Here is a 17,097-nt window from a genome sequence, read left to right as displayed (position 1 = left end):
TAAAGTGTGCCGCTTATTGCATAAAGTCCAACACTGTTTCAACATGTATTAGACTGACTGTACACTTGCTAGAGGGTTACACTTTGGTGCTACGGCTTTGTGTGTTTGCTTATAGCACAAAGACTGCCTAGCATCTCAGCAGCCCCAGTTAGCCTCCAGATATGACATGAAAACACATACAGTATAAGGAACATTAAAAACTTTTATATGGTAATATAAAAAGATAAATTGTAAATATATATATAAATTCTCTGGAATATAAATATTTTTTTATTTTGTCCCCTTTTCCTGTAATTCTGAAATTGTGAGCTTTTCAGTTCCTGATAGAAGTGGAAGTGCAAGACAGTGTTATATAAGATAGATAAATTAGATAGATAAATTAGATAGATAGAGAGATATAGATAGAGAAGGAAAGAAAGAAAGAGAGAGAGAGAGAGAGAGAGAGAACGATATATATATATATATATATATATATATATATATATATATATATATATATATAGAGAGAGAGAGAGAGAGAGAGAGAGAGAGAAAGATAGAGAGAGATAGAGAGAAATAAAGGGGCCGACTCTGCCCCCCTGCTAGTGGCCAATTGGGGGGCAGAGTCACATGGCACCTGGCAAAAGCAGTGCACAGTATAATGCTGAAGCTTTTACAAAGTATGTGACATTATCCCCATGGAAACGAGAAAGCCTCTTGGCAACAAACAATAGCATTACCTGCTGTCCCTCCTCAACCCCCCTTTCTTGCATAAGTAATTATCCTCATGTGCAAACTTTTTTTTTTATGATAGCAAAAAGTTTAGAGTAGTACACTGATAAGGGGGGGTGGAGCAAGCTTAACTTGGGAACACTAAAGTGTAAGTAATTTTGCAGATTTTTGGAAATTTTATTAAAATACTTATACTTTTTTTACACTTTTTTCACACACTGTTTTACCTCAGTTTACCCCTTAATAATATGCACATAACTCAAAATGTTTTATGGCACTTTAAATAATCTATGGGGGGGGGGTTGTAGTGTAACAGAGTATCAAACCCTGACAATACAGTTAAATGTCCATAATTTGTGTGCTTCAAAACATGCATCTAGCTTGTAAGCCTATGTTCCATTTTACTTTGAGCTGCATCTGATCACAATCTTTTTTTTTTATATAAATTTAATCTTTTCATTCACACTGAGTACATAAATATATGTACAGTATATTTAGTATAAAGAACCCTGAAAGAAAGAAATCCATCAGGCACATACACACACTTCAATTTCTAGTTACCCGTAGAGCAAATCATAATTTGCATTATCCTATACTTTCTGCATCACAAAGTATTTTAAAGAAATAGATTTTTGGATTCTAATGGATGGGATGAAAACAGTTTTGAAAATGTATATTATTAAATAGATTTTAACTGTTTCACACACAATTATTTTTTTCTTCTATGCATAAAGTATAGTAATTTAACTGCAATAAAGACTTAGGGGTCAATTTATTAATGTGCAAGCGGACATGATAGGATGTAGCATATCATGTCCACTGCACCTCGCTACATTGTATTATGTCCGCTCGCACTATGTTAAATATACCCCATAGAGAGAGAAATATATATATATATATATATATATATATATATATACACAGTGGGGCAAAAAAGTATTTAGTCAGCCACCAATTGTGCAAGTTCCACTTAAGAAGATGAGAGAGGCCTGTAGTTTTCATCATAGGTACACCTCAACTATGAGAGACAAAATGTGGAAACAAATCCAGACAATCACATTGTCTGATTTGGAAAGAATTTATTTGCATATTATGGTGGAAAATAAGAATTTGGTCACCTACAAACAAGCAAGATTTCTGGCTCTCACAGACCTGTATCTTCTTCTTTAAGAGTCTCCTCTGTCCTCCACTCATTACCTGTATTAATGGCACCTGTTTGAACTTGTTATCAGTATAAAAGACACCTGTCCACAACCTCAAACAGTCACACTTCAAACTCCACTATGGTGAAGACCAAAGAGCTGTCGAAGGACACCAGAAACAAAATTGTAGACCTGCACCAGGCTAGGAAGACTAAATCTGCAATAGGCAAGCAGCTTGGTGTGAAGAAATCAACTGTGGGAGCAAAAATTAGAAAATGGAAGACATACAAGACCACTGATAATCTCCCTCGATCTGGGGCTCCACATAAGATCTCACCCCGTGGCCGTGGGGTCAAAATGATCACAAGAATGGTGAGCAAACATCCCAGAACCACACGGGGTGACCTAGTGAATTATCTGCAGAGAGCTGGGGCCAACGTAACATAGGCTACCATCAGTAACACACTATGCCGCCAGGGACTCAGATCCTGCAGTGCCAGATGTGTCCCCCTGCTTAAGCCAGTACATGTCCAGGCCCATCTGAAGTATGCTAGAGAGCATTTGGATGATCCAGAAGTGGATTGGGAGAAAAACAACTCATATGGTCAGATGAAATCAAAGTAGAACTGTTTGGTAGAAACACAACTCATCGTGTTTGGAGGAGAGAGAATGCTGAGTTGCAACCAAAGAACACCATACCTACTGTGAAGCATGGGGGTGGCAACATCATGCTTTGGGGCTATTTCTCTGAAAAGGGAACAGGACAACTGATCCGTGTACATGAAAGAATTATTTGGGCCATGTATCGTGAGATTTTGAGTGCAAACCTCCTTCCATCAGCAAGGGCATTGAAGATGAAATGTGGCTGGGTCTTTCAGCATGACAATGATCCCAAACACACCGCCCGGGCAACAAAGGAGTGGCTTTGTAAGAAGCATTTCAAGGTCCTGGAGTGGCCTAGCCAGTCTCCAGATCTCAACCCCATAGAAAACCTTTGGAGGGAGTTGAAAGTCTGTGTTGCCCAGCGACAGCCCCAAAACATCACTGCTCTAGAGGAGATCTGCATGCAGGAATGGGCCAACATACCAGCAGCAGTGTGTGACAACCTTGTGAAGACTTACAGAAAACGTTTGACCTATGTCATTGCCAACAAAGGATATATAACAAAGTATTGAGATGAACTTTTGATATTGACGAAATACTTATTTTCCACCACAATATGCAAATAAATTCTTTCCAAATCAGACAATGTGATTCTCTGGATTTGTTTCCACATTTTGTATCTCATAGTTGAGGTATACCTACGATGAAAATTACAGGCCTCTCTCATCTTCTTAAGTGGGAGAACTTGCACAATTGGTGGCTGACTAAATACTTTCTGCCCCACTGTATATATAGAGAGAGATAGAGATAGATATATAGATAGATAGAGAGATAGATAGATATAGAGATACAGAGAGATAGAGATACAGAGAGATATAGATAGATAGAAAGATATAGATAGAGAGAGATAGAAATAGAGAGACAGAGATACACATTAGGGGTGCATGAGAACATGAGAATAAGAAAATATTAATTTATTATAAGTGATAATCACAATATATTTCCATAATAATGCAAGTTATGCAGTAAGAACATAAATAAATAACTAAAAACAAGAGAAAACAAAATATATTCTGAAAATAGTGCTAAAATAATTAAATGTATTAATTTTTATTAATTGTTCTAATTAAAAATAAAGTTTAAAACAAAACAAATAGCCAAATAGATGGATTTTAGACAAAATTGTATTTTTTTTAAAAAAAAAATTCTGAAACAATGAAACATTTAATCCTGTCTATATCTACAAAATAAAGCTAATTTAATCTTAAACACAAGGCCGAGTGCACATTCTGTGGTATAATTGGTGAGCCAGAGGTGTAGTCATAGTCAGGTGACAACCCAGGCAAGTCTACAAATATGGCTGGAGAATTTAGGTTGGCATCAGTGCAATCTGTGGGTGGAATAGGCTATTTTGGGATTCAGGAAACATTTGAATTTATTTTAAGAAATTGAGTCATAAATTAAAAGGGACATAAAACACTATGCACTAACATAAGTTTCTAAATATATAATGCAGCCAAAGCTTACCTGCAAAAAGGTTTCCATTTTAACCCTCATTAACCCTTTTAATTCAGGCTTAATTGTGTTTGCAGCAAGCTCCCCCTGGGCATTTCCATATATGGAAGGTGCTATCCAGGCCATAGCTTCTTCAGAATGCACAAGTGCCTTTGTACCATAGGGGGCAGAGTCATATGGCACCTGGCTAAAGCAGTGCACATTATAATGCTGAAGCATGTGACATTATCCCCATGGAAACGAGCAAGCCTCTTGGCAACAAACAATAGCAGTACCTGCTGTCCCTCCTCAACCTCCCTTGCTTGCATAAGTAATTATCCTCATGTGCAAACTTTTTTTTTTATGATAGCAAAAGGTTTAGATTAGGACACTGATGGAGCAAGCTTCACTTGGTAACACTAAAGTGTAAGTAATTTTGCAGATTTTTGGAATATTTATTAAAATACAGGGGGGTTTTTTACACTTTTTTTCACACACTGTTTTATCTCAGTTGACCCTTTTATAATATACACATAACTCAAAATGTTTTATGGCACTTTAAATAAACTATGGGGGGGGGGGTAGTAGTATAACAGAGTATCAAAACCTAATAATACAGTTAAATCTCCATAATTTGTGTGCTCCAAAACATGCTTCTAGCTTGTAAGCCTATGTTCCATTTTACTTTGAGCTGCATCTGATCTCAATCTTTTCTTTTTACATAAATGTAATCTTTTCATTCACTCTGAGTACATAAATATATGTACAGTATATTTAGTATTAAGAACCCTGAAAGAAAGGAATCCATCAGGCACATACACACACTTCAATTTCTAGTTACCTGTAGAGCAAATTATAATTTGCCATTATCCTATACTTTCTGCATCACAAAGTATTTTAAAGAAATAGATTATTGGATGCTAATGGATGGGATAAAAACAGTTTTGAAAATGTATGTTATTAAATAGATTTTAACTGTTTCACACACAATTATTTTTTTCTTCTATGCATAAAGTATAGTAATTTAACTGCAATAAAGACTTAGGGGTCCATTTATCAAGCTCCGATTGACCGCAAATCTACAGGGAGGTGGCATCACACCAGCAGTTCACAAGAATTGCTGGCATAATGATAAATGCCGACAGCGTATGCTGTCGGCATTTATCAATGTGCAGCGGTCATGACACGCTACATCGTATTATGTCCGCTCGCACTATGTTAAATATACCCCATAGAGAGAGATAGAGTAAATGAAATTTATGCTTACCTGATAAATTTGTTTCTTTCTTGACATGGTGAGTCCATGGATCATCATAATTACTATTGGGAATGTCACTCCTGATCAGCAGGAGGAGGCAAAGAGCACCACAACAGAGCTGCTAAATACTACTCCCCTTACCCACAACCCCCAGTTGACCTCCAGTCTCCTTTCGAACAAAGGGAAAGGAGAAAGGAAAGTAATATAAGGTGCAGAGGTGCCTGAGGTTTATGAAAAACTTAACTGTCTGAAAATACAGGGTGGGTCCGTGGACTCACCGAGTCAAGAAAGAAACAAATTTATCAGGTAAGCATAAATTTAATTTTCTTTCTAATGACACGGTGAGTCCACGGATCATCATAATTACGATTGGGAATCAATACCCAAGCTAGAGGACATGGATGATAAGGCAGGGACAAGACAGTTAGCCTAAATGGAAGAGCCTTTCTCCCAAAAACAGCCTCAGCAGAAGCAAAAGTATCACATTTATAAAATTTAGAAAAAGTATGCAAAGATGGCAAAGTGGCAGTCTTGCAAATCTGATCATTCACCATTTTTGAAAGCCGAAGTAGAAGAAACAGCCCTGGAATGAGCCTTGATTCTGTCAGGAGGCTGCTGACCAGCAGTCTCATATGCCAATCAAATAACACTCCTCAACTAACACGAAAGAGAAGTAGCCATAGCTTTCTGACCTTTACGTTTCCCAGAAAAAACAACAAATAAGTAAGAAGACTGGCGAAAATCCTTAGTCGCCTGCAAATAATATTTCAATGCATGAACTGCATCCAGATTGTGCAACAAAAATTCTTTATGAGACGAAGGATTAGGACACAAAGAAGTAACAACAATTTCCTTATTAATATTCTTATCAGAAACAACCTTGGGAAGAAAACCTAATGCAGTACAAAGTACTACCTTGTCAGAATGAAAAATAAGAAAATGAGACTCACATTGCAATGCAGAAAGCTCCAAAACTCTTCGAGCTGAAGAGATAGCAACCAAAAACAAAACCTTCCAGGTTAACAACTTAATATCCAAGGAGGGCATAGGCTCAAACGGAGCCTGTTGAAGAACTCTCAAAACTAAATTAGGTCTCCAAGGAGGAGTCAAGAACTTAACCATAGGCCGGATTCTAAACAAAGCCTGACAAAAAGACTGAATGTTTGGTACATCCACCAGACGTTTATGTAACAAAATAGATAAAGCAGAAATTTGACCCTTCAGGGTACTAGCAGATAAACCCTTCTCCAGGCCCTCCTGGAGAAAAGACAAAATCCTAGGAATCCTGACTCTACTTCAAGAGTAGCCCTTAGATTCGCACCAATACAGATATTTACGCCATATCTTGTAATAAATCTTGCTAGTCACAGGCTTATGCACCTGAATTATAGTCTCAATAACTGAATCAAAACCATGCTTAGATAGAATCAAGCATTCAATCTCCAAGCAGTCAGCTTCAGAGAAACGAGATTTGGATAAAGGAAGGGACCCTGAAGTAGAAGGTCCTTACTCAACGGAAGACTCCAAGGTGGAAAGGATGACATCTCCACCAGATCTGCATACCACATCCTGCGAGGCCACGCTGGTGCAATGAGAATTACCGACGCCCTCTCCTGTCGGATCCGAGCAATAACTTGAGGAAGAAGGGCAAATGGAGGAAACACGTATGCCAGACTGAACTTCCAAGGAACTGCTAGAGCATCTATTAGAACCGCTTGAGGAACCCTTGACCTTGAACCGTACTTCAGAAGCTTGGCATTGTGACGAGACGCCATAAGATCCAACTCTGGTTGACCCCACTTTAGAATCAAACTGGAAAACACCTCCGGATAAAGTTCCCACTCCCCCGGATCAAAAGACTGTCCGCTCAGAAAATCCGCTTCCCAATTGTCCACCCCTGGAATGTGGATCACAGACAGACAACAATTGTGAGCCTCTGCCCACTGAATAACCCTGGCTACCTCCTTCATCGCCAAGGAACTTCCCTGATGATTTATGTAAGCCACAGACGTTATATTTTGTCCGACTGAAATCTGATAAATTGGGTTGAAGCCAATTGAGGCCAGGCTAGGAGAACATTGAAGATTGCCATCAACTCCAAGACATTTATAGGAATAACCGATTCCTCCCGGGTCCACAGACCCTGAGCCTTCAGAGAACCCCAGACAGCTCTCCAACCCAGCAGACTGGCATCCATAGTCACAATCACCCTGGTAGGCCTGCGAAAACATGTTCCCTGCGAGAGACAATGCTGATACAAACACCACAGAAGAGAATCTCTTGCAGCCTGATCTAGAACAATCTTCGGAGACAGGTCCGTATAATCCCCGTTCCACTGTCTCAGCATGCATAACTGCAGAGGTCTGAGATGAAACCGAACAAACGGAATGATGTCCATGACCGAAACCATCAGACCAATAAAATCCATACACTGGGCCACCAATGGCCGAGGAGAGGACTGAAGAGCCAGACATGAATTGAACATTTTTTACTTTCTTGCCTCTGTTAAAAATATCTTCATTTCCAGAGAATCTATAATGGTTCCCAAAAATGCCACTCTTGTAGCCGGAACCAAGGAACTTTTTCCTAAATTCACCTTCCAACTGTGGGAGCACAGAAAAGACAACAACAACTCAGTGTTGGAGTTTGCTAGTTAAAAAGATGGCGCCTGAACCAGAATTTCGTACAGATAAGGAGCTACCGCAACCCCCTGCAATATAAGAACTGCCAGTAACGCACCCAGAACCTTTAAAAACACCCTGGGAGCTGTTGCAATACCAAAAGAGAGAGCCTTAAACTTAAAATGTTTGTATAGAAAGGCAAGTCTCAGAAACTTGTGACGATCCTTGCGATTGGGAATATGCATATATGCATCCTTCAAATCTACTGTAGTCATGAATTGACCCTCTTGAACCAGAGGAAGAATTGACCAAATAGTCTCCATCTTGAAAGATGGAACTCTGAGAAACTTGTTTACACACTTGAGATCCAGTATGAGTCTGATAGTTCCCTCCTTTTTTGGAACAATAAACAAATTGGAATAGAAACCTAGTCCCTGCTCTTGAACTGGAACAGGAACTATCACTCCCATGTCAGAAAGATCCTGAACACAACTTAAGAATGCCTCACTTTTTATCTGGTTTAGAGATAACCTTGACAGATGAAACCTGCCCCTGAGAAGAAACATTTTGAACTCCAGCTTGTATCCCTGGGACACCATATCTACAACCCAGGGATCTGGAGCATCCTTTACCCAGGCTTGAGCAAACAAAGACAGCCTGCCCCCCATGCGATCCATTTCCGGATCAGGGGCAGACCCTTCATGTTGACTTTGAATCAGCAGCAGGCTTCTTAGATTGCTTCCCCTTGCTCCAGGACTGATTGGGCCTCCAATAGGGCTTGGACTGATCCTGCTTGGAGGAGGAGGAGGAAGACTTACCAGAGAAGTTAGGAAAGGAATGAAAATTACTCTGACAATCCTTCTGCTTATTTCTCCTATCCTGAGGAAGCGAATGCCCCTTCCCTCCATTGATATCAGAAATAATCTCAGCCAAACCAGGCCCAAACAAGGTCTTCCCCTTGTAGGGAATGGATAAAAGCTTAGATTTAGATGATACATCCGCAGACCAAGACTTTAACCATAAAGCCCTGTGCGCCAAAACAGCAAAGCCTGAAATTTTTGCTCCCAACTTGATTACCTGTAAAAAAGGCATCCGCAATAAATGAATTAACCAATCTTAAAGCCTTAATTCTATCCTGAATTTCCTCCAAAGGAGATTCCTGTTGGATAGAATCAGACAATGCATCATACCAATATGCAGCCGCACTGGTAAGTGTAGCAATAAACGCAGCAGGTTGCAACTGGAACCCCTGATGAACATACATCCTTTTAAGCAAAACTTCTAATTTCTTATCCATGGGATCCTTAAAAGAACAACTATCGTCAATAGGAATAGTTGCCCTCTTAGCTAAAGTGGAAATAGCTCCCTCTACCTTAGGAACCGTCTGCCAAGATTCCTTAATAGAGTCCGCAATAGGAAACATCTTCCTAAAAATTGGAGAGGGAGAAAAAGGAATACCAGGCTTCTCCCACTCCCATGAAATAATTTCTGAAACACGATCTGGAACAGCAAAATCTTCCACCACAGAAGGAACTTCAAAAAACTTGTTAAGCTTACTAGCCTTTTTGGGAGTAACTATGACCGTGGAATCAGAGTCATCTAAAGTAGCTAAAACCTCCCTGAGATACAAGCGGAGGTGTTCCAGCTTAAATCTGAAAGAAACAACCTCAGAATCAGCCAAAGGAGACACACTATCAGAGTCTGAAATCTTACATTCAGACGCTACTAAAATACCTTCTTCCTCAACCCTTTGAGAAGAAACATTAGACCGAGTAGCAACAGACTCCTAACTCCTTTAACGTTTACCCTGCAACACAGGAAAAGCAGACAAAGCCTCAGATACAGCAGAGGATATGTGAGTAGCCATATCCTGTAAAGAAAAACCAACCTGAGATGAAAGGCAGGACACTGCTTGTGAAGATGATAGAGATTGGGATGAATGGGGAGAAAGCTGCGCTACAGCTTGAACAGGAGACTCATGAACAACATTCTCTCTGTATCAAACAACCTATCCCTATATTGTAAGGTTATCTCTATACATAAGGAACAGAAAGGGATAGGAGGCTCTATATTAGCATCTAAGCATAAATTACAGGGCACAGCTTGCATATCCTCTTGGTCCATTTTACACACAATCTAAACATAAAAATTTGAATTTAAGTGAAAAAAACTTCTACAAAATAAAAACGTTACTGTCTCTTTAAATAACGTTAAAAAAAATGAAAATCAAGAACCCAGGAACCATGCAGAGCACCTCCACACTTCAACAAAACCTTGCTGAGGTGCTTACCTGACCTCCTCCAACCGGAACAGCTCAACAATCCGGAATTCAAAGGAAAAAAACGACACCCAGACTGAATAATCAGCAGACCGCAGCTAAAGTAAGCCCTACTCCCACAGCTCCTAAAACACACTGAGGAACGCGTGAAAACTCATGCCAAAAAAACTCCACACATCGTGGGCGTGCCTCCCACCTCCCGACCAGCATTAAACAAACATTATCAACCGCCGCCGGGAGAAAAATGCAGAGCATGCCACGCTACCAAACAGCCAAATACAACATAAGTTGAACATAAAATGTCAGCATACTCTTAAACATGAGCCTCAACAGGGAAACCCCGTAACAGAGCCATCTCATACAGTGCCCCACGTACTGCCAAAATAGCATTCTAGCACATAAGCAGGATTAACCCCATAAGTGCCAAACTTTTTCCTGTGCTCTCAGCAGAAAAAATAAAAATAGCACTTACCTCCAACACAGACTGCCCGGCAGCAAGGCAGCTCACTAGACTTTCAAGGATTCCTTCCATTTGTTTAAGGGGAGTGGTAATTAACAGCTTTGCTGTGGTGCTCTTTGCCTCCTCCTGCTGATCAGGAGTGATATTCCCAATAGTAATGATGATCTGTGAATTCACTGTGTCATTAGAAAGATATATATATATATATATATATATATATATATATTGAGAGAGATAGATAGATAGATAGATAGATAGATAGATAGCAATAGATATAGAGATATAGACAGATAGATAGATAGATAGATAGATAGATAGATAGATAGATAGATAGAAAGATATAGATAGAGAGAGATAGAAATAGGGAAACAGAGATACATATTAGGGGTGCATGAGAACAAGAACATAAATAAATTAACTAAAAACAAGAGAAAACAAAATATATTCTGATAATAGTGCTAAAATAATTAAATTGGCTAAAGCAATGCACAGTATAATGCTGAAGCATGTGACATTACCCCCATGGAAACAAGCAAGCCTCTTGGCAACAAACAATAGCAGTACCCGCTGTCCCCCCTCATCCCCCCTTGCTTGCATAAGTAATTATCCTCATGTGCAAACTTTTTTTTATGATAACAAAAGGTTTAGAATAGGACACTGATAAGGGGGGGGGGGGTGGAGCAAGCTTCATTTGGGAACACTAAAGTGTAAGTAATTTTGCATATTTTTGGAAAATTTATTAAAATACGTTTTTTCACACTTTTTTCACACACTGTTTTACCTCAGTTGACCCCTTTATAATATGCACATAACTCAAAATGTTTTATGGCACTTTAAATAATCAATTGGGGGGGTTATAGTGTAACAGAGTATCAAACCCTGATAATACAGTTAAATGTCCATAATTTGTGTGCTCCAAAACATGCCTCTAGCTTGTAAGCCTATGTTCCATTTTACTTTGAGCTGCATCTGATCTCGATCTTTTCTTTTTATATACAGTTAGACATGTGCAATTCGGTTCAGTTCGATTTGGAAATTCGGCAAATTCGGATCGATCCGAACTGAACCGAAACAAGTTTTTCGATCATGTACATATCTATATACAGTATCTTACAAAAATGAGTACACCCCTCATATTTTTGTATATATGTTATTATATATTTTCATGTAACAACACTGAAGAAATGACACTGCTACAATGTAAAGTAGTGAGTGTACAGCCTGTATAACGTTGTAAATTTGCTGTCCCCTCAAAATAACTCAACACACAGCCTTTAATGTCTAAACTGCTGGCAACAAAAGTGAGTACACCTCTAAGTGGAAATGTCCAAATTTGGCCCAAAATGTCAATATTTTGTGTCAATATTTTCCAGCACTGTCTTAACACTCTTGGGCATGGAGATCACCAGAGCTTCACAGGTTGCCACTGGAGTCCTCTTCCACTCCTCCATGATGACATCACAGAGCTGGTGGATGTTAGAGACCTTGCGCTCCCCCACCTTCCATTTGAGGATGCCCCACAGATGCTAAATAGGGTTTAGGTCTGGAGACATGCTTGGCCAGTCCATCACCTTTACTCTCAGCTTCTTTAGCAAGGCAGTGGTCGTCTTTGAGGTGTGTTTCGGCTCGTTATCATGTTGGAATACTGCCCTGCGGCCCAGTCTCCAAAGGGAGGGGATCATGCTCTGCTTCAGTATGTCACAGTACATGTTGGCATTCATGGTTCCCTCAATGAACTGTAGCTCCCCAGTGCCGGCAGCACTCAAGCAGGCCCAGACCATGACACTCCCACCACCATGCTTGACTGTAGGCAAGACACACTTGTCTTTATACTCCTCACCTTGTTGCCGCCACAAAAACGCTTGACACCATCTGAACCAAATAAGTTTATCTTGGTCTCATCGGACCACAGGACATGGTTCCAGTAATCCATGTCCTTAGTCTGCTTGTCTTCAGCAAACTGTTTGCAGGCTTTCTCGTGCATCATCTTTAGAAGAGGCTTCCTTCTGGGATGACAGCTATGCAGACCAATTTGATGCAGTGTGTGTCGTAAGGTCTGAGCACTGACAGGCTGACCCCCCACCCCTTCAACCTCTGCAGCAATGCTGGCAGCACTCATACGTCTATTTCCCAAAGACAACCACTGGATATGACGCTGAGCACATGCACTCAACTTCTTTGGTTGACCATGGCGAGGCCTTTTCTGAGTGGAACCTGTCCTGTGAAACCACTGTATGGTCTTCACCACCGTGCTGCAACTCAGTTTCAGGGTCTTGGAAATCCTCTTATAGCCTAGGCCATCTTTATGTAGAACAACAATTCTTTTTTTTTCAGATCCTCAGAGAGTTCTTTGCCATGAGGTGCCATGTTGAACTTCCAGTGACCAGTATGAGAGAGTGTGAGAGCGATAACACCAAATGTAACACACCTGCTCCCTATTCACACCTGAGACCTTGTAACACTAACAAATCACATGACACCGGGGAGGGAAAATGACTAATTGGGCCCAATTTGGACATTTCCACTTAGGGGTGTACTCACTTTTGTTTCCAACAGTTTAGACATTAATGGCTGCATGTTGAGTTATTTTGAGGGGACAGCAAATTTACATTGTTATAAATGCTGTACAATCACTACTTTACCTTGTAGCAAAGTGTCATTTCTTCAGTGTTGTCACATGAAAATATATAATAATAATTTACAAAAATGTGAGGGCTGTACTCACTTTTGTGAGATACTGTAAATGTAATCTTTTAATTTACTCTGAGTACATAAATATATGTACAGTATATTTAGTATAAAGAACCCTGAAAGAAAGAAATCCATCAGGCACATACACACACTTCAATTTCTAGTTACCCGTAGAGCAAATCATAATTTGCCATTATCCTATACTTTCTGCATCACAAAGTATTTAACAGAAATAGATTATTGGATGCTAATGGATGGGATGAAAACAGTTTTGAAAATGTATGTTATTAAATAGATTTTAACTGTTTCCCGCAAAATTATTTTTTTCTTTTCTGCATAAAGTATAGTAATTTAACTGCAATAAAGACATAGGGGTCCATTTATCAAGCTCGGTATGGAGCTTGATGCCCCTGTTTCTGCCTGAGACTTCAGGCTCCATGGAAACAGCAGTTATGAAGCAGCGGTTTAAAGACCGCTGTTCCATAACTTGTCCGCCTGCTCTGAGGCCATGGACAGAAATCCACCCGATCGAATATGATCGGGTTGATTGACGCCCCCTGCTAGTGGCCGATTGGCTGTGAATCTGCAGGGGGCGGCATTGCACCAGCAGTTCACAAGAACTGCTGGTGCAATGATAAATGCTGACAGCGTATGCTGTCGGCATTTATCGATGTGCGGCTGACATGATCCGCTACATCGTATCATGTCCTCTCGCACTTGCATAAATATACCCCTTAGACATTTTTGACCAGATTACAGTTGAGCGCAAAATATTGCTTCCGCAAAAGCAATATTTGCACTCAACTAAGTAATACTAGCGCACGCAAATGTGCATTGGTATTATGAGTTAGGTGCAATGCGAAAGTGATCTCGCGTTTTGATGGCATGGAAGCATTGTGCTCATGAGAGCGCACTTTCATAGGCTCCAATGGATCTTATGGCATGAGAACTTGCGCAAGCAAAGGGGGTAAGTCACGCAGCGATGGGTAGCAAATATAAATATATTTGTATGTACATGTATATATATGTGTATATATATATATATATATATATATATATATATATATATATGTGCGTTTATATGTGTTTATACATATTCTCATTAGTGCAAACCCAACATTAAATTATGTTCCTTATATAACGGAATATGTTCTATTTATTCATAAATTTGTATTAGTGTTAATAGGAGTGTAACTGCACATTGTAATGTATTTTTGAAGTATTTTGTACAGCTTTTTAATTTTGCAAAAGTTAATCTCTAGCGCAATCATGCTCAACTTGTAATATCAGTGCAATGGAAAGGGGGTCGCAAACACTCGCAAAATTGTTTGTGCACCACTTGTAATCTAGCCTTTTTATTTGTTTTCGTTAAAATGAATGTAAATGTTCCAAAGCTACAGGTGAAAAGTTCACCTGTAGCTATAATATTTACAATAACACACTGTGGAGGGTGCGCTAACCTGATCCTCTTCTTGCCAGAGCCCTGGCCGCCCTAACAGGAGGCTTAGCACACTTGGCTCCCAGGACTTGTACTAAAGTTATATATATTATAAATATAAAGTATATATATATATATATATATATATATATATATATATATATTGTACCAAAATACCATCATATACTGTATATGTAGAAATATGTATTTATGAATTGATAGAAAATATTCTGTTATGTGAAGAACATTGGAATGTGAAATATTCAAATATTCATGTCAGGTTAGCGCACTTGAGAATATGTAATCGGGTCAGCATGCGTGTAGGGTGTTTTTTTTCCACTTTGTTTACTTCAATGACTTCTATGGGAGAATATGTTGACGAGTGTGCGACATTCTAACTTCAGCTTTTTGCGCGCACTGTGTTAGTAAACGAGCAATAACTTTTTACTTTCAAGTTGTAATACACATGCAAAAAGCTCACTTCTGGTGCAGTTTAGCTCTTGAGCGAGAGCGCTAAATAGCGTAATCTGGCCCATAATGCTTGTCATGTGCATGCTCTTAAATCTACTGTAATAGTAAATAGAATATTAAAGAAAGCTAAAAATAACACCAGGTATTACTTTCTTCAAAATAAAGAAAAATTAAATATTTATCTCACCTCCTTCTTCCCCATCACCCCCTCCACCCATCCAGCTGTTTTTTCAGATTTTTTTCTGTATTTTAATACTGCATACAAATATCCGGAATTTTCTGTTTGTTTTATAATAGAGAGACTGAGAAATAATTATATATGGTCACATTATACCATTGCTAAAACAACAAATCTAATAGTGGCCTAAGACTTTTGCACGGCAGTTAGTAGTTAAAAAAGGAGAGCGCCACACACTGAGAAATGTGTATTTTAGTTACTTAGTTGCAATCAACTAAAGATTTTATGCCACTAGTATATACTAGGTATCTAATCACTTGATTAAGGGCTGAACTGCAGCTGTTTTTAGAAACAAGAAAGGTTGTATGAGTGTATATAAACAGCGCTGTATAAAGCAAATATAAACTAGAAATACACAATGTGTAGAAAAAAACACTTTATTTCACTGACAGACCATGTCTTAAAACATTTAAAAAGATATAGCATATACCTATTCACAAAACAATAGTATTAAATGTTGCTATTGTATATAGTCCTAACACATAGGTTAAAAAACTATTTGCACAATGGAGGGTAAATTAAAGTTTTTGAGACGAAATGGAGCACTGTTGTCCCTACTTTCATACAATATACAAATTTACAACATACAAATATGCAGTATTAAATCACATGTATAAAAACCTTTTTAAAAACTATTTAAAAAACTAAAAAAACATATAATACTCTGACAAATGAAGAGCGAGAGAAGCTGCAAACACTTGCCTGGCCAGACTCTGTGTATACGCAACCACTACTAGTTTCAGGGTCACGCCCCTTCCTCAGGTGTGTGTATAAATATATAATGTACAAAAAAAATCAGACATATGTAGAAATATTTATGTATGAATATACAGAAGATATTCTGGTATGTAAAGAACATTGGAATGTGAAATATTAATATTTTCATGTCAGCTTAGTTAACACGAGAATATGCGAACAGGTTTGTGCGACAGTGGGGTATTTTTTTTCCACTTTTTTTCTCCCTTGACTTCTATGGGGGAATATGTTAACGTGCATGCGATATTGTAAGACCGTATTTTTGCGGTCGTCGGGTTAGCGTGCTTGTGAAAACAGTTTACGTTCAAATCCTAATACGAGTGCAACCCGATGAGCGCAAAAAGCTTACTTCTAGCGTAATTAACGCTTGAGCATGAGCGTTAATTAGCACTTCACTTGAAATCTGGCCCATAATGTTTAATTAAAAACATTTTTAAAAAAAAATCCAGTATATCAAACAGAGCCAGTAAGGAAAATTCTGTCTCTGCAAAAACTTGTGTTATTTGATGATGATATAACAGTGTTTCTTACTAAGTATCATATAGCAAAATTACATGTAACTGGGAGTTTTCTTACATAGCTTTGACTAAAGGCTCAGTAACTAAGATGAATAGAAGATAAGTTAATAACGCCCCTGATTAGTTCCAATAAATATAGAAAAGAATAGAGTGTAAAGGCCCATAACTGAAAACTAGAACTAGAAGAGGAAAAAAGAGCTCCAACCACTTTCTAAAATTGGTCAAGAAAGCAAAAAAAAAATCACAATTATATATTCTCATCTCATTATTTGAAAGAGTGAAGAGACCGATGAAAAGCAAGAGATCCAAGAAGACTGACTCCGTAGAAATCTTAACGGTTGGATTACAAGTGGTGTGTTATTTAGCACTTTCGCTTAAGCGATAACATTGTGAGAAGTAAAGATATTGGGGCCGATTT

The sequence above is a fragment of the Bombina bombina genome, chromosome 11, assembly GCF_027579735.1.
Source record: "Bombina bombina isolate aBomBom1 chromosome 11, aBomBom1.pri, whole genome shotgun sequence".
In the NCBI taxonomy this organism is placed as follows: Eukaryota; Metazoa; Chordata; class Amphibia; order Anura; family Bombinatoridae; genus Bombina; species Bombina bombina.
The sequence above is the reverse complement of the archived record's forward strand: the minus strand, read 5'-3'. Positions refer to the sequence as shown.